The 19,296-nt window shown below is 38.0% G+C and overlaps 1 long non-coding RNA gene across 2 annotated transcripts in view; it reads left to right on the top strand.

Moving 5' to 3' along the window:
* Nucleotides 1–19,296, top strand: part of LOC123649610 — an 81,654-nt gene that overhangs the window by 46,776 nt on the left and 15,582 nt on the right. For both annotated transcript variants that reach the window (XR_006739087.1, XR_006739088.1), the window contains exon 3: nucleotides 13,224–13,262. This is a non-coding gene — a long non-coding RNA (uncharacterized LOC123649610). The remainder of the gene's footprint in view (nucleotides 1–13,223; nucleotides 13,263–19,296) is intronic.

Raw genomic sequence — 19,296 nt, 5'->3', positions numbered from 1 at the left:
TTGTTTGTGCTTTTAGGTCATATCTAAGAATTCATTGCCAAATTTAAGGTCAAGAAGATTTACTCCTATGTTTTCTTCTATTTGGCTTTAGTTCTTCTATTTAGGTGGCTGATTCATTTTGAGTTGATTTTTGTATATGGTGTGAGGTAAAGGCCCAATTTCATTCATTTGCCTATGGAAATCCATTTGTCCCAAGACCATTTGTTAAAAAGACTGTTCTTTTTCCATTGAATGGAGTAGGAATCCTTGTCAAAAGTCAATTGGCCATAAATGTTTGGGTTTGTTTCTGGACTCTTAATTGTATTCCACTGGTTTATCCTTATGCCAATATCACATTGTTTTGATTACCATACCTTTGTACTAAGTTTTGAAATCAGGAGGTATGAGTCCTCCAACTTTGTTCTTGTTTTTCAAGATTGTTTTGGTTATCTGGGTCCCCTTACAATTCATATGAATTTGAGAATTTGAAAAAAAGAAGGCTCTTAGAAATTTTATAGGGATTGCATTGAATCTGTAGATCACTTTGGAAAGTATTGCCATCTTAACAATATGGTCTTCCAGTCCATGAACATGAGTGGGTTTCCATTTATTTAGGTCTTATTTAATTTCTTTTAGTCATGTTTTATAGTTTTTATTAAACAAGTCTTTCACCTCCTTGGTTAAATTTATTCCCAGATATTTTATTGTTTTAGATACTATTGTAAATGGAATTGGTTTCTTAATTTTCTTTTTGGATTGTTCCTTGCAGGTATATAGATAATAGATTATTTTTGTGTGTTTATATTGAGTTCTGCCACTTTGCTGAATTTGATTTTTAGCTTTAGCAGTTTTCTTATGGATTCTTTAAAAATTTTTCATATATAGGATTATGTTACCTGTGAGTAGAGATAGTTTTATTTCTTCCTATCCAATTTGGATACCTTTTATTTCTTTTTCTTCTCTAATTATTCTGGCTAGAATTTCCAGAAAAAAATGTTGAATGGCAATGGTAAAAGTGATTGTCTTTCCCTTGTTCTTGATGGATAACTTACTTTTAAAATACATATTAAATGGAAAAATTGTTTAGACCAGTTTGATTAAAGCTAATAGTCATTGAATTCAAAAGTATCTTTTAAATTAGCTTCTCATCTATTTGAAGGTGAATTTACCCATTGGGAAAGGACAACATTATGATGAATTATCACTGGGTGAACGTGTCCACAAAATCACAAAGAAAATTAACATTACTAGCTCCCTAGAAACTCCCTGTGTCTCTCCCAGTCCTTACCCTCTCCCTTCTCCCCAAATCCTGACTTCTAAAACTATCCTGACTTCTAAAACTATCGATTATCTTTGCTGTTCTTGTAGCTTCATGTAAGTGAGATCTTGCAACATGTACTCAACATGTACTTGGCTGTTCAACTTCCCCCATTATGAACATTTTACATTAGTATGCTACATCTGTTACAACTAATGACCCAACATTGATATGTTATCATTAATTGAAGTCCCTACTTTATTTAGATTCCCTTAGCTTTTACCTAATGTCCTTTTCCTGTTCTAAGGTCTCATCCAGGATGCCATGCTATGATTAGTCATTGTATTTCCATAAGCTATTCTTGGCTATGACAGTTTGTCAGATTTTTCTTGTTTCTGATGACCTCAACAGTTTTGAGGAGTACTTGAGGAGTACTGGTCAGGTATTTTGTAGCATGTCTCTCAGTTGAGATTTATCTGAGGTTTTTCTTCATGATTTCCATATCTGAGGGGATATGGACTTTTGGGAGCAAGACTGACAGAGGTAAACTGCCATTTTCATCATATGAAAGGTACATACTATCAACAGAAATTTTTACTGCTGATATTAACTTGCATCGCCTGGCTAAGATAGTGGTTGTCAGGTTTGTCCCCTATAAAGTAAATCCTTTTTTCCCATTTTCATACTATACTCTTTGGAAGCAAGTCACTATGCACAATCCACACTAAAGGAATGGGAAGTTATGCTCCACCTTGTTGAGGATAGAGAATTCCAATTAAATAAATTATTTGAAATTCTTATGCATGTGAGATTTCTCTGTTCTCCCCCACTTATTTATATATGCAATCATTTATTTATATCACCATGGATATTTATTTATACTGTGGGTTATAATCCAGTACTAATTTATTATTATTATTTTGCTTACATTTTTCCAGCTTTGGCCTTTAGGAGTTTTTTTGGTTGACTCCTGTGTCTTTTTGATATATCCCTATTATTGTGAGTTTTTTTTTTTTAAACTTCCTTACTGCCACAGACTGAATGTTTTGTCCCCTCAAAATTCATATGTTGAAACTCTGATTTCCGATGTGATGGTATTTGGAGATAGGACCTTTGGGAAGTAATTAAGTCACAAAAATGGAGCCCTCATGATGGAATAAGAACCCTAATAAGAAGAGACAGGAGGGAGCTTGTTTCTTCTTCTTCTCTCTCTCTGTCTCTGCCATGTGAGAACTTAAAAGACATCTGTCTACAAACCCAGAGGAAGGCCCTCAGCAGAACCCTGCCATGCTGGTATTCTGATCTTGGACTTCCCAGCCTCAATTTCTAGTGTTTAAACCACGCAGTCTAGGGTATTTTTGTTACAGCAGCCTGAACTCACTAAGACATTAAGACACTTACTTTCTGGCATTACAGTATGCTCCAGAATCACCTTGTGTGCTTCTTGTCCCAGTTCTAAAATCAGCTGTTTCTCTAAGGAGCCCTGGTTCCCTTTATTAGAGAATGGTATTGGAAACCAAGATCTGGACACTAACTAAGTGCTTTGCTACTGGAGTGTCATTGCTTCTAGAACCTCTCAGTTGCTGGAGCAATGAAATATATGGGTGTACTGAACCGTGCGCATGTGTGTGTGTGTATGTGTGTATGTATATAATACATGTATAAATACTTCTGTGTGTAGCCATTTGCATCACAATGACCTGCAGATGCCAAGGTAGCCTGACTACTGGTTTTGTTAGCGTTATGGGGCTGAAGCCAGGTTGCAGTGAGCTGAAGAGGGGCTTGGTAGATGCAGAAGATGTAGATTATTTCTCTCCTAAGAGTTTCAGTTCTGAAGGAAAGGTTGCAAGTGGGAATAATAGTATGAGGAGGCAGCAGAGCCAAGGAAGTGGTTCTAGGATCAGTAAAACTAGCCCTGTTTGTGGGTAGAAGAAAAGAGACAAGTTGAGCAGGAGACTTAAAACAAATCAGCCAATAATTGGATGGGTTTGGAAAGGGCAAGGGCTGACCCCCTTGGGGAAGAGAGGTCTGAAGGGGGCTAGTTGGCCCATCTGTGGTAGCCCCTTTCCTCCCTAAAGCTTGTGAGGGGTGAATTGTATTCTCATTTCACAGATGAAAACATCAAGGCTCATATGTTACGTAAAGTTGTGTAAGACCCCACTGCTGGTAAACTCAGAGCTAGGATTGAGCTGATCCCACCCTCTGCTGTTCCTTGTCCCTTCAAGGCCTGTTAGCCTTTGAAACTTCTAAATGCAGTGTCCAAAAGGTCATACAAATCCTCTGCATTCCTGTAGACCAAGATTCAGTAGTTCCCTCCAGGATAAAGCCAGAAGGAACACTTGTTCCCCAGATCCCAGAGAGAGAACCAGATCCCACACCCAAGCAATAAATTCAAGAGCCCTTTTCTTGCTTTTTGCACTGACTCCTTGGCAAGTTACTTCTCTCCTCACAGTGTGACCTAACTTTCCACTCTTCCCTGGCCCCACTTTGGAGCTCTCACTAAGACATCTGTTGAGGACAGCCCTCTGAATGTGTTTCAGATTTTGCTGTTAAGCTCTTGGATATCATGCTCTCATTCCCAGCTCTATCCACAAGGGAAGTGAGGAACAGACCTCTCTGTCTTAAATGTGAGATGCAAATAATAGTATGTTGAGCAGAGCATGCAAGAAGCCAGAGTAATGACTCCCATTGATTATGAATAAGTAGAGATCCATTAGCATTTTGTATACTGACATGATAGCATGTCCGTATGCAGAAAACATATACAAAGGGGTTAAAATTTCAGTTCTGAGGCCCCAAGCCCATTGTAAAGTGCATACACCCAAATCTTCTTATAACCAGTTTTCTTCTACTTGCTGGGAATTATTTACTACTGTGAGATTTTTAGAGTTATTATTTAATAGATGGAAATTTTTAAATTCTTCATTTTGGAGGTGAGAAAACTGAGATAGACAACTGCTTTGCTATTGTCTATACATTATATGAAGACTTCATAAAAATCTGTGTATGCAAGATGGAAAACCTTGTGGCTTAGAAGAATTATTTAGTCTTTTAAAAGTCTTAATAAACATTGGTTTCTAATAAAACTTTATTATAAAACCTTTGGATTAAATGGGATCTAGAGTAATCTGTAGTTTTCTCTATACCATTAGGCAAGGAAACAAAGGTATTTCATCCTTTCCCTCCATCTCTGTTTAATTATTGATTATAAATCACAGGACATAGAAAATTGAAGATATGTGACACATTTGGGTCATCTAAAAAAAAAATGACACATGAAAGTCCAAACTTTCAAAACAGATACATTAAGGGATTATTCTGTACAGTACAAATAAATTATCTGGAATTAATCATTCCAGGTTTTTTTATATAACTAGAATATATAAAAATTATTCACATCAAAAAATTTATGTAGGCTTCATGACTAAATTTAGAAGGAAAGTACACTAGCAATTGTTTATAAATATAAACTTTAAGAAATTCATTAGCCTTAATATGATACAAATTCTTATCATCTAATTAATTTATGTTTTCATAAAGTTCAATTATTTTTTTGAAATCCTTGAGGTTTTTGTTCAGTAAGTCATACTTATAATCCTGTTTGGTCTTAGAAAAGAAAGACATAAAACTACTATTTCAATAGTGTATTCCTGAGCCACAGACTAAGCTGAAATCCATATTTTACTGTCAACAGAGTTAAGGAGATGCATGATCTTTCCTGTGTAGAAACTCTTTCCTCATATCCTTGTCATCAAACTGTCATGAAAACTATTTCATGCCATTGCGGGTCAATACAATTATTATATGTTTGTTCTGAACTTTGAAAAACTAAGTGTTATAGGCCTATCAAATTGCACGTATATTATCAGGGGCACTTCTCAAATGTTTTGTACTTAAAAGAAACTTCTAGAAGTCTAGAGATTGTTAGCAAAAGTTCAGTACTCTGCCAGACATATCATTTCCCCATGCTCTCTCATTAGAGCCTGCAAAGGGAGCCCCACTCTCCAAAGATTATGGATGAACAAAGTGATGGGCAGCGGAACTGATCCCAGATGAGAGCATTTCCTCAGACCTTCGTGTTAAGATGATAAATGGGCAGACCATTTGGCCTTAAACAAATGACAAAGAAATATTACAATTGATTACAGAGTATTTTCAGTTTTGTTATATGTGTCCACTCTTGACCCTCTGGATGTATGAATAAAGGAAAATTTATATTATCTCTGACATTTCAAGATAGAAGTTCTGAGGAAACTTCCTATACTGGACTTCCTGCTTTCGGCGGTAGTCAGACAGGGTGTGGTTTTATTAAAATAACAGAAGCCTGCATGGTGCGATCCAATCTTTCTGCCCTCCTTCTGTGTCATAAACAATGCATACCACCAAATTCCGATTAAGCCACTTGGCATTGCCTGTGATTATCTCCCATGCCCTCTTAGCAGCCTATAGGTATTAATGTTTTTGTTTTTGCTCTTCCTCCATTGCATTTTCATGTTTGGAGCAGGAAAGAGGATATTTTAAACACATTTAACCAGGTCTTGAGTTTGGGGTCAGAAATGTGCCGCAACTCCCACACCAGTCTGCAAACATCTGGCATCGCAGATGGGAGTAATAACAACTCTGCTTTTATTTTCATAACTGCATTATAGAAGATGTTCACTGGTTTCCTCCTCGGTGAGTTTAATTCACACCAATATTTTAAGGAAGATTAGAAAAAGAGAAAAAAAAGGAATGAAAGAAAACATTTCTGACAGCACAGGGAGTCGGGTTTTCATGCTCCCGTGGTACAAAAGATTCTAAGATAATTACAGCATGTATCAGATCTCTTAGGCTTATTTTGTGAATCCAATCAACTATGTATTATTTCCTGTGCTAAAGCTCAATATGCACCACAAAAATGCTAGATTTTTAGCCCAGATTTAGTTTGTGTGTTTTTCCCCTAAAATGATTTTTACCAGTGAAATAGTTTTTTTTGTATTACCAGATGAAAATCAAGCTGCATAGTAGAGTTGCTTTTATTCGGCCTCGCTGGAAATATTGACATTAAAATGTGCCCTGTCTATTGAATCACCAACACTTTTCAACAGCTGCACTAAGGAATAATAGTGTTATCTTATTTCTTGCTTCTTCTCTGAGATAATTTTCAACAGTATTGTCCAGATTTGCTGTCGTTGTTTTGCTGCCAAGAGGTAGTGAACAAATCAGGGACTCCCTGGGAGACTGACAGCTCCTGACTGAAAGGCTTCCTCGAGGGCCAAACCACTGACGCCCAAATCCAAGGCTGGACAAGGCCTGAAGTCACTAGTACAGTTATCTCCATTTGTTGAGAATAAGCTAGGGGCAGAGTCATGTCTGAACTCAGGACTAACAATCTAGCATTCCTAAGGAATAGACCACTAAGTGCAAGTGCTGTGAGAACTGGGTTTTTTGTCCCCTTTTGTTGACTGATGTGTCCTAAGCAGTGCTTAGGAAGAGTGCTTGGCACATAATGGGCACTCAGTGAACATTTATTGAATGAAGGAATATAACTCACAGCTTCTTGATCAAGATCATAAACCAATCAGACTTGACTTTCTTGTGGTGACCTACATCACCAGAGGTGGCAGCATGTTAGAGGAAAGAGTACCCAGATCTAGCTCCTAACTTAGCCACTTAGTTACTTCAGCCAAGTAATTTAGAGCAAATGACTCAGAGCCTTAGCTTTCTTATCTGTACCTATTTCATAGGGTTTTATGCATATCAAATTAGATAGTGTACGACAAATTCTACAGTGCTGTAGCAATGTTGTTACTATCAGCAAATGGACTCTGAGATGCAGCCATTTGAATAATCAAGGCGTTGGCCACAGAAAGCCTGAGCAGGAACCCTCCAATGTGATGAAAGTCCTTGGCCAAGGGACATGCTAGGAGCCATGCCACGGGCTGCTTGTGAGCTGGAACCAGCTCCAACAGAAGCTAGGGAAACTATCGTGCCCCATAATGAAGTGCAAGGGCTGGAGGGATGGGAGGAAGCAGTTAAGAAACAGCCAGGACCAGGCAGAGGTTCAAGTTAACGTGAGACATAGAGGATACATTTACAGTAAGTAGTTCAGGTAGTAGAAAGAGTAGAGTGTTGAGAATTCTGGATGGACTTAGTTTTCAATATCCAGACAACCCTAGGTGATTGGATGACAAATCCATTCTCAGGACTAGGCACAGGCATCTGGAAACTAGTCTAGCTCTAAGAGAAGGGAGCTGGCAGATCCTAGGAGAGGGAGCTGGACATAGGGCTCTGCTGGGTGCCAGGGAGACGGCAGGTAGCAGAGGCTGGGATAGAAGGGCCAGATGGGCAGGCTTGTCTTGCACTTGGGTAGAGGAAAGAGACCATGGCTCAGGACTCATGAGACAGCCAGAGCTCTGTCCACTCCAGGTGCCTAAACATCAAAGGTTAGGGTTTCAAAGCCTACTAGACCCTGGGGAGGGATGTCTAGTGTATGAGCAGACCTAGCCAAGGCTAAGCCTACAGGGACCAAACACCCTTATTGGCAGCTCAGGTGGAAAGTTCTGGTTTCTCTGATATTAGAACTAGTACTGACAGCAAGAAAGCAATTAAAAAAAAAAAACTTCAAAAGATATCTTTGCTGGGGGTGATAGGAAACAACAGTTGTGGACAAACCACAGATGCTACTTTATGACATCTTAAAGCATGGTATTACAAAGCAAAATCTTGAATGCATACTCATAATTTTCCAAGTGTTTATTCAGAAAACAACCTCAGGAAGTCAGGGCCATAGTTGCAGACCAAAGAACAATGCTTGTTTGTACACATTGTTCAGCTCCATACCTATAAGGCATTCCATGGACCACTCAGCTGATGGTCATCATGGGAAGCCAGGGACAGTAAAGTCTGGCCCATGGCTGTTACCCAAAACCTCCTTTTCATCATTCTCACCTGTTCCAGGTCTACCAGGATCCGGACTGGTGACTTTATTTCCTATTTCATGTCTCTCTTTTGTCCTTCGGTGTTGAAACTGACTGAAGCTCTCCCAGCTTGGCCTCAGTGCACTTCAAGGTCTCTGACTTCCTCAGTTGTCTAGCTCCAGCCACTCTCGACATCTCAGGTGGAGTGCTTTGCTCAAGCTCTGACCCTGGGGTCACACACAGCCCCCATCGGCCTGAACAGCACCCAGCTGGGCCCACTCCAGCCACCCCAATGGGGGAACACAGGTTGGGGTCCCTCCAGCTACCTCCATGAGAGACCTTGCAGGGGGGAACCCAAAGCTTTTAGTGGAGTTGTCCATGGAGATATGGAGGAACACAGGGATTTTAGAGCAGGCTGATCCAGGAACTGTCCACCAGGTCCAAAACGTACCTACCCTGCAATACCTACATTTCTTGTTTTCCCTTAAGAACCATTCCTTTGAACTATGCAAATAATTCATTGAAAGTTGGGAAATTTTCATTCATGTTCACTGTAAAGCAATTTAATACAGCTGCTCACCTCCCAATAAGTTTTAAGGGGTGAATATGAAGTTTGATGGGATATGGGGAGGAGGAAAAGTAAGTAAAATAACTAAAGACTTTGGAGATGAGGGGAAGCATTCTTACAACAGATGATACTGCAAGGAGAGAGGAGGGAGGTTAGTGGAGTCATAAGGGCATCTGAGGCAGAGTTTAGGGTCACCAGGAGGCAGAAGAGAGATATAAGAAAGAGAAAAATAAAGTTTCTTGTTGCTGCTTTCCCAAATTTTACATAGGACCAGCTATGAAGCAGGAAGGAAAGTAAAATTCTGTCTTCCTCTGAGTTTACTTCCTGTTCCTGAGACCAGAGCCTCATATTATATCAATTTATAAGTGGTCCTTTTTTAAAAAATTTAAAATGTTGGAATAGATAACATTTCCATTGGTTCAAAATTCAAAAGTTACAAAAGGTTCCTCCAGAAAACAACATCCAGTTGATTGGGGACCGTTCTGGAGACGAATAATCCATATCCAAGCAAGTACACATTCCCACACCAACTCTCTTCTTCCCTTAGGCTATCATGTTTAAGGGACGTTGAGTTAAATTTGCTTTTGGTCTTGCCTGGGAGCCTGACATTCATTCAAAACATTTCTTTTTCCTGAGGGAAACTGTTCTCAAATCCACATAATCAACCTAATGGTAAATTTTAGAACCAAGCACATCTGTAAGTTGGAAACTTCCTGTTTAGATCCATATTAAGCAGTGCTGAATAAGCAGAAATATGAAGAATGAGGGGCTGAAAAGTGAAAACTGCCTGTATTTGCCAGATTAAAATTGTCTGTGATTTTTTTTTTTTTTTTGCCTCCCAAAAGTACTTTCAAGATGGGCTTTTTAGGACATTTTTGGGGGCTGAGATTTGACAAGAAGTGAGAACAGGAAGAAACTCTCTTATGTTATAAAAATTCGCCTTCTGTCTGCTGAAGAGAAGAAATCCCACGCAAGGGGTTCCGAGGCTGTCCTCAGAACTGGCTCACAGATGTCCACCGTGACTGTATCCACAATGGAAATCCATTAATTCCAGCCTCTCATATGAGAAATACCTTCACAAAACAAGGACTAGATGTACATATTTTGTTTAATGTCACTAGCTGCTGTCTTCTGGCAGAAAGTTTGTGTTGGGTTGTTTCTACATGACGATGTGAAGCAAATGTAAACATAATGAATGATTATTCCCAGAAATGTCAAGGACTACGTTGTGTTTGCAAACAACTCACCATGCCTGGGTTCAGGTCATCTCTTCTTGGGGGATGTTTCTATCACTTGCCACACTTCACCCACACAAATAACCACAGTTTTTTTATGGCGCCTGTGTATAAACTGTAACGAACATCCTTCAGAGGGTGTTTAGATTTCTCATCTACAGGAGGAAGCAGTGCAATCACAAAGGGGAAGTAATTCAATTCATCCTAGTACAGGACACCTAGTTAAATAGAATCTCAGACCATGTTGTGTTCATTATTTTATACTCCACAATTCCTTAGAAAATAGATTTGTACATGGTAGTTTTCCCCAAAGTTGTTTGTTAAACTAAGTTAGACATCATTTCACCATATTTACCTATTTATTAATTTAGCAAACACACAAACAAACACTAACTAGGTGCTAAGCACTCTTCTAGGTGCTTTAAGAATAATAACTCATTTAATAGGCAGCTGAATAATGAATATAAAAATCACAGATAATAGTTTCTGTTTAGAATTTTAGATCTCTATGGTCTCTGTACTCACAGGGTCAACACAGTCTGAATTTGGTTGCTATCAGAGTAAAGTCTTGTACATATAATTTTGCTTTGATTATGAAAGTAGTACATGCTCATGTAAAAAATTAGGAAAACACAGAACAGTGCAAAGACAATAAAATCACCCCGCACAGAGGTAATCCCTCTTAGCATTTTTTCATTAGATGTATAGTTTGAACAGCGGTGAAATAACTACTTGCAATTTCAGCTTGTTCTATCCAAATAACATCCGGGCCCAGTCATTCTGTGTACTCTTGTCCAATTTTATTGCAGTCATTGCACTTATCACCATCTGAAATTATCTCATTTATTTAGCTTTCATTTGTGCTCTGTGTCCTGCTGCTAGAATCAGCCCCTCCCCTATCTCCCCAGTGCCAGGTACATAGTTTATGCTCAGTAAATGTTTCTTAAATGAATTAATATTCTCCCTCTGGTGTGCATAGAGTCAATGCGATTAATTCAGTGTGATACCTTCCCACATATGCCTTGGGTGTAGGCACAACATCTTGAAATTATTTTACTCAAGATTTCTTAGGCTCAACATTGAGAAAAGTTGGGATTTTGGCTAAAATTTAGTGACCACCATATCTGAAAAAATTCTGTACATAATAAGGTAGTTATAATAATGTTGCAAAAATGATTTGAAAATGCCAGTGAGGTCATGTTCATTTCGGATTTTAATGAATTAACCCCATTCCTCCTGAGAATATCATGGGCAGAAACTTGATGATGCAAATTTTAAGTGAAAATGTATTTAACAAGGTCAATAGAAAATGTCATCTTCATGTGTCCTATAAAGCCAAAGTTTTGCTAGTTCCCTAATGCTTATTTGACAGAACAGCATTGTGACGTATTAAAAATTCAATACACCAAAGGAATACAGAGTACTAAGGGAAAATATAAATAAGGTATCCTTTTAACAATAATTGGTGTCTGAAAAGATTCCTTATCATGGCCCTGGGACAAACTGGGACACAAAGAAGAGGGCTTGGTTTGGCTTATGGATCTTTTCATCATTAAAGGAAATTAGATTTCTTTGCATATATTATCACAACATATCCATGAGGTAGATAATAAAGACACTATAATTGTTCCCATGCTACAGGGCTAGAAACTGTAAAAACAATGCAGTCAGTATTTGTTAAGTAAGTTAGATATTGCTTGCCTAGTTCTGTGTTAAGTAAAATATGCCTAAGAAAAAAGTTTGGTTTAAAGGGGCTTTAGATATAGTTTGAGAGGTAAAATGAAAATGTTTTGAGCAGTTGGGAAAAAAAAGAGCAAAACTGAGTGGCACTCGTTCATTATGGATGTCAGTTTTAGGCTAGGAGAGGTTGGTCTAGGGAACATGGAGAAGGAGCATTTGCAAAGATGAGAGGCAGGGAAGGTAACAATGGCAATGACAAGTACAGTCCAATCTCATGAGGACTGAGAGCTTGCTATCTGCCAGGTAATGTTCTAAGTGCTTTGCATAAACTCATTTATTCCTCACAGTGATTCTATTAAGTTCGTTGTATTATGATCTCCACAAATGAGGAAACTGCAGGATAAAAAAAAAAAGTTGCCCAAGTCACATAGTTGGTAAGATTAGGGAGAACTTTAAGGTGGAGAACGACATAAGGTAGTCATGAGACTGGCCTGGAAATCAGAAATGGAGAGAAACCTCAGCCCAGCTGGAGAGAAAGTTCCAGTTAAGGGTACTGAAGATAAAGCCAGAGGATAAGAGCATCCTAGTTATGCAGAACTTTGAAACTTGGTTTGGGTTCAGTCCTATAAGGCAGCAGTTCTTAAAGGGTTTAGGACCCCTTCATGCTCCTAACAATTATTGAGAACCCCAACGAGCTTTTGTTTACATAGGTTTTATCTGTTGGTATTTACCATACAGAAATTGAAACAAAAATTTTTTAAACGGTAAAATTTTTAACATTAACATATTAAATGACTGTGATAAACCCATTATATGTTAACATAAATAACACCTTTAGGAATAACTATATTTTCCAAAACAAAAAATTAGAAGAATGATGTTATTATTACATATTTCAAAATTTCTTTCATGTCTAGCTTAATAGAAGGCAGCTGGATTCTCATATCTGCTTCTGCCTTTAATATGATTTGGTATGTTTCTTTGGTTGGAGCAAATGAAGAAAGTCTATTCTAACACAGATATGTAGTTGGAAAAGGGAGGAGTATTTTAATACTCCTTTCAGATAATTGTGGATAACCTTCTTATTATATATACGACACCAAAACTTGAAGTTTTGTAGTTTGTTTCTCTCTTTTTCATTTGTTAAGGTATTATTTATATATAAAAAAATTCATCAGTTTTAAATGTACAGTGTAATGAAATTTAATACCAGTCTCAAAGTATGGAACAGTTCTCAAATGCCTTTGTGTCACTTGGCACTCATTTCCCTCCCCTCCCTGCTAGCTCTAGGCCACCAGCGATCTGATTTCCATCACTGTAGTTTTGTCTTTTCTAGAATTTCATATAAGTGGAATCATTCATAGTCTTATGTTTGTCTTCTTTCATTTAGCATGATATTTTAAAAATTTATCCTTGCATATATTAATATTTTGTTCCTTTTTATTGCTAAGTAGAATTCCATTGAGTGAATTATACCACAATTTATTTATTACATTGAGCAGCTATTAGATATTTGGGCTGCTTCCAGTTCTTGGCTATAAACAATAATGCTATCAACATTCACCTACACATTTTTTATATGGATATGTTTTCATTTCTCCTAGGTAAATACCTGTGGATGAAATTGCTGGATCATTTTGTAAGTACGTGTTTAATTTTATATGGTTCTGAAATAGTGTTTTCCAAGGTGGCTGCACCTTTTAGCATCCCAACCTGCCATGCATGAGAGCTCCAATTATTCCACATCCTTGCCATTACCTGGTATTGTCAGTCTTTATACTTGACCTTTTCTAGTGGGTGTGTAGTTGTTTCTGATTGTAGTTTTAATCTGCATTTCTTTTATGACTAGTGATGTTGAACATGTTTTCATATGCTTATTGGCTGTCTTCTTTTGTGAAGTTTCTAGTCAATTACCCATTTTTTAATTGTTTTTTTTTGTCTTATTAAATTGTAAGCATTTTTTAGATATTCTGGGTACAGACCTTATGTAGGATTTATGTTTTGCAAAATTTTCTCCCAGTCTGTCACTTTACTTTTTGTTTTCTTAATTACATCTTTGAAAGAAAAGATGATTTTAATCTTGATGAAACTCATCAATTTTTATTTTTAAAAAATTATCTATTTTGAGTTAATTTTTGTGTATGGTATGAGGTAGTGGTTAGGTTCCTTTTTTAATATACAGATATCCAGTTGTTCCAGCACCATTTGTTAAAAAGACTATCTTTTTTCCATTGAATTACCTTGGTATCTTTGATCAAAATCAATTGACCATTTAATTGCAAATCCATTTCTGGACTCTGTATTCTGTTCCTTGATCTATTTTAGTGCGTCATCGTCTTGATTATTATAGCTTTATGGTAAGTCAGCAAATCGGGTAGTCTGAGTCCTCCAATTCTGATCTTCTTTTTCTAAATTGTTTTAGCTCTTATAAGTACTTTGCTTTTCCATACAATTTTAAAAACCAACTTATTAATTTCTTCAAAAAAGCCTGTGAGGATTTTTGGTTGGTATTGCATTCAAAGCCATGGATCAATTTGGGAAGACTGCCATCTTATTGTCATCTTAACAGTATTGAATCTTCTAACCCAGGAATTAGCAAACTCTGGTTTGTGGGCCAAATATAGCCTATTTTTGTATACTCCCAAGCTAAGAATGAGTTTTACATTTTGAAAGGGAAATAAAAATAAAACAAAGAAGAATATTCCACAAACTAACAATATTTACTGTCTGATCCTTCACAGAAAAAGTTTGCCAATCTCTGTTCTAATCTTTGAATATGGTACAGCTCTCCATCTATTTAGGTCTTTGATTTCCCTTTGCAATGTTTTATAGTTTTCAATGCACAGGTCTTATACATCTTTCATTAATTTCATGCCTAAGTACTTATTGTTGTGGACCACATTTCAAGAACCATTGCTGAAAGCAGTTGGGGCAAGGGATGCTAATATATTTTTTTAAGTCAGATTGTATGGTGAAAATACCACAGTATTATTTTAATAATACTTTGGATGGACCCACAGAGGCTAGAAGCAGGGAAAACAGGGGGAATCTATAATATTTAAATTGAGAGGTGCTAGAGACAAGGGTTGGGGTGGTGGGAGAAAAAAGGGAACACATTTTAAAAACATTTCAAAGGAAGAAAAAGCAAGATTGGTAATGGATTGGATAAAGGGGATGAAAGAGAGGGAAAAGTCAAAGACAACTTCAAGGTTTGCAGCCTGTGATGTTAGTTAAATGGCTCGTCCATGGTGATTCTTATTTGGTTTACTTTTATCATCAGGATGCACAAATGGGATTTTCCCACATCTAGCGATTGTAGCTCCGTACATGCAGATTTACCATTGAAATTACCTTCTATCTCTTCACACCCTGTTAGTGAACAGGTAGCATTTTGATGGATGTTATATGATCAGAGAAATCCCGGGTCTTGGTGGCATAGGGAACACAGCTCTCTTTAAATCCTTATTTTAGTTCATCATTCCTTAATATTTGAAATCTTTTTAGTTTTGCAGTTACCTAATAGAACATTATTTTTACAACCTTGTTTGTTCAGAAATCATTAGCCCTTTAAGACATTTATATTATTTATGACATTTAATTTTTTTTTTCTTTTTCCATCATTTGGCTTTCTTTTGAAGTCACACTATTAAACCTCCTTAAAAATATTTATGTGTGTTTAGTTAACAAAAGCTCCTGTAAGTTGAATCCATGCTGGGAAAAGGTTCAGGTAAGCTCTCTATATAAGCTTACAGACAATTGTGTAAATCTTCAGCCATTAAAGAGAAAGGAGAAAAAAGCCACCCTCATTACACTGCTGTCATTTACTCTTCATCTCCTGTCCTCTTTAGCAGCATTAAGATGGGATGTAAATTTGCCAGTTAATGCTGTTAGAAAATGGATGGTTCAAGAAGGGCAGGAATTAGAGATCAGTATTAGGTGCAGATAAGCTCCTTTGCCTCCGCAGTGGCGGCTGTTTAACATTCATGGGAAAATCATCATCAAACAGCGTTATCACAGCTCTGTTGATGGCTGAGGAACTTCATCACTATGATAATTTTTTTTATAGCTGTGAGCCAAAAAGCTCCCTTTTATTTCTGCTGTCTAGAGCTGTGATAGAGGCTTGTTTGTATGGGTAGGATACAGCAAACCCTGGGCTCCTCAGCCAGGTTGGATTTCTGCCCCCCACCCCCCACCCCACTTCTGCTCTTCCCTTGTTGCACTAAACAGTCCTACTGATAAAAATATATATGTATAAAAATGGAAGTCCTCCAACAATCCTTCAAAGCATACCAGATATTTTTATGATCAGTAATTCAAAGTTTGACAAGTGATGCCATTCTGTAATGAAACTGTCATCCATTTTATTGTGAGCAAAATGCTAACTTGATAAACGGAACATGGAGGGGTGGGAGCCTGCCAAAAGCAGGGGGAAATACATGCCTGACTCCAAATACCTGGAAAGCAAACTATTCAAAACAGTCAAAGTATCCCTCAATAGCATATTCCTCATCAATAGGCTAAGTTGTCAAAGCTCCTTCCCTGCAATTATTCCTTTCTGAGTCAAGTAGGGGAAACTGGAGACAAGTTCTTCTGTCGTCCCTTTTTTATTCTATTCTATTTTTATTTTTTAGAGTGTTTGGGGACAACATTGGTTATGTTATTCTAAACTGACTGAATTTGCTTTAGAACACACAATCTTTGCACATGATATTTCCCCGACATGTTTAGACATCTTCAAGTATATTAGAGATAAAAGTCGTGGCCGTTGCTTGCAGCACATATGGGGCAAAGACGTGCGGTATTCTTCCAAGGTAGATAAGGAAACTATTCAAAGAAAATTTAAATTTATTAAGGTGCTCAAGCTTGTGCTTCTTTGCAGCTTTGACCTCATTTTTGGAGGCTTAACTGCTCTAAGTGACTTTCCTCCCCTTTCGGAATACAGCTAGAAAGCCTGGTGCTGAAAAGCAGTTTTGTAGTCTGGACAGAGAGGTGCTATCATTTAAATAGTTGGGATTTGAATTCAGGATTGATTTAACTACTTCAATAATTTACTTTCAACCCCAGCTCATTCCCTTTCTTTCCCCAAGAGCAGACTTCCAGTCCTGCCATGATGGGCTGAATTATGCTTGGAGTTTAGAGATAAGGACTTTTGTCTACGAGGCTTAGCTTAGAGGACCAAACTCATTTCCCAGAAGACTAGAGTTTGAATCCAGTTAGGATCCTGGAGGTGAAAGGCTAGTGCCTTATCATTTAAGTATAGCTATTTAAACATAAGTTTAAAAGAGATACTGCAGGATGGAGAGACAGTGTCTCTCTTCTAAGGATAATCTTGGGGACAGCTGGATGGCTGTTCCCTAAAGATCAGATAGCCCCCTCCATCTCCGAATAGCTTTGGCCACCTCTGACTTCTCAAGATCAGGAGCCAAGCATGCGTCCTCATTCTAAGATTTTCTGTTCCGTGTTTGTTTAAAATAAAAATCTAAGGAGGTGTTTAATTTTCATGTGCATGCTTCTTCTTGAACTGACTATAGGTTTAAGTCTTAGCTCTGTGAGCTTCTGTTGGTTGGTTAAAAAAAAAAGAAAAGAAATCACAGGGCCCCCCTAGCCCCCCTATAAGGGAGCTATTGGATATGTTTGATATTCATTTTTCTCATTGGACCCCTAAAGTACACAAGCCAGAGATGGCCCCTGCCCTATGGGAGGATCACCTTCTAACTCCTACTCAGAGACCCACATGTAAATCTCCTCTCTCCCCTGAAGTTAGCACATTTAAAATGAATTTCCAATCTTTCCTCTAGGCTCATGCAAACTCATGGCACCTAACATCATTCTTTACTTGTTTATTGCCTGGCTCTCTCCACCATAGTGTAAGCTCAATGAGGGCAGATAGTTCTTTCTTCCTTCCTTTCTTACTTCTTTCCTTTCTTCCTTCCTTCCTTCCTCATTATCTCCAGTGCCTAGAACAGAGCCTAACACGTGGCAAGTGCTCAAGAGGTATTTGAGGAACAGATGTATTCTTACATGGAGCTGAGGCCTGGGAGAGCTCCACAGGATTATAGCACAGAGCTCAAAGGGCTAAGCCAGGCTGATAGCCAGAGGAAACCCAAGAGCAATGGGGACACTGCAGGACACCAGAAGTGACCACAAAAGCCCCTTTACTTCCTAGGTACATGAAGGAAAGAGAAAAATTTGTTCAATTTGAAATTTGGGGTTAGAAGAAGCAGATCCAGAGAAAAGTATGTTTTGTGGGTCTCCTAGAGCATTGCAGAGGGGGAAAGGGAACTATGGGGTGGGAGTGGGGACCTCGTTTACCAACAGTGTCAAGAAATCATGTTTATTGCCAGTCGCCCTTTCTAGCCCTTTCTTTCTGTAGAAACACAGATCAGTGATTCTCCATCTTCATTATAAAGACTGTTTAGCTATAAGCCATGCATCATACGTGACCTTTGTTCAGGGTGGATGAAGAAAGGGGTTGGTCAGCAGGAGGTGAGCAGGAGGGAGCGGTGGCATCGGAAAGCCCACCAGGACGTCTGAGCTCCAGAAGGGGTCGAGGCCATCACTGTGTCAACCTACAAAGGCATGAGAGCAGCCCTTATGACCACAAAAAGTAGGCCAGGCTACATTTAGCAACCACCGAAATCACACATTCTCTAATTTAGTTCATTTTACACTAACAACTACAAGAAACGGCTTTTGAATTCACAAGAACAAAAGACGACGATGCTAATTTCCTTTGGCTCTTTTGCCAAGCCATCAGGAATTTTCTAGCTCCCCCCACCCCACCTTAAATCCACCTACCTATCTCATTATTTTGAATTAGCCTTATTTTTTTTCTTGGAAATAAAAATAATTAATTAACCTTTTAGTAACTACAACCCATTACAGAGATATCCTGTATTGACAGTATGTAGGCTATGACTCAATTATTAATTAATGCAATTTTTTACCTAATTTTGACTTTGGAGCTAAGGATAGTTAATCTCATAAGAATTTCATTTTAACTTTGCTAAACATATATGTCTATTAAAATGTATGCACACACGCGTTTGACAGACTTACAGCATCAGTCAGTTTTTGTGCAAACCCAAATTTATGTAAATCTTTATATTTTCAGATTTTCTGTGGATACCAGGACTTCCTCTGGAAAGTGTAAAGATAATCTTACTATATCTGAGTTTATGTCAATTAAAAGCTGAGAATAATGAGCTAGGTGTTTCCATTGATACTATTTGATATGGCACTGGGGATTCCCATGTGAATCTATTTATTAACCCCTTAAATAAGATCAAAATCAGAAGATGCTTTGTAACACAGAAACCATTTTGTCTCAGAGGCTTGGGGAAACAGTTCATTCTGATGGAATTGGCTACTGGTGAGGAATGGTTGTTAGCATTTGGGGCTGTAGCCTGCTTTCCAGAATGCACTTCTACTTGGCCTATTTCTTCACCTGCTTCCTTTGCTATGCCTTCTTTAGGAAGAGTGTTGGCATTAAGGAATCATAGGAGTCACAGAAACTGGGTCTTCAGTCATCGGATCTTGAGCCAAGCATTTGTTTTGTTAGCCAAGACAAGGGGTATAAACAAAATGAAGTCTGCGATTCCCCTGACCTTACATTAAGAACCAAATATCTGCCCTTGCCCATTACCCATAGCAATGATACTGCAAAATACCTTCTTG

This window comes from Lemur catta, chromosome 14 (genome assembly GCF_020740605.2).
Source record: "Lemur catta isolate mLemCat1 chromosome 14, mLemCat1.pri, whole genome shotgun sequence".
NCBI lineage: Eukaryota > Metazoa > Chordata > Mammalia > Primates > Lemuridae > Lemur > Lemur catta.
The sequence above is the reverse complement of the archived record's forward strand: the minus strand, read 5'-3'. Positions and strand labels throughout refer to the sequence as shown.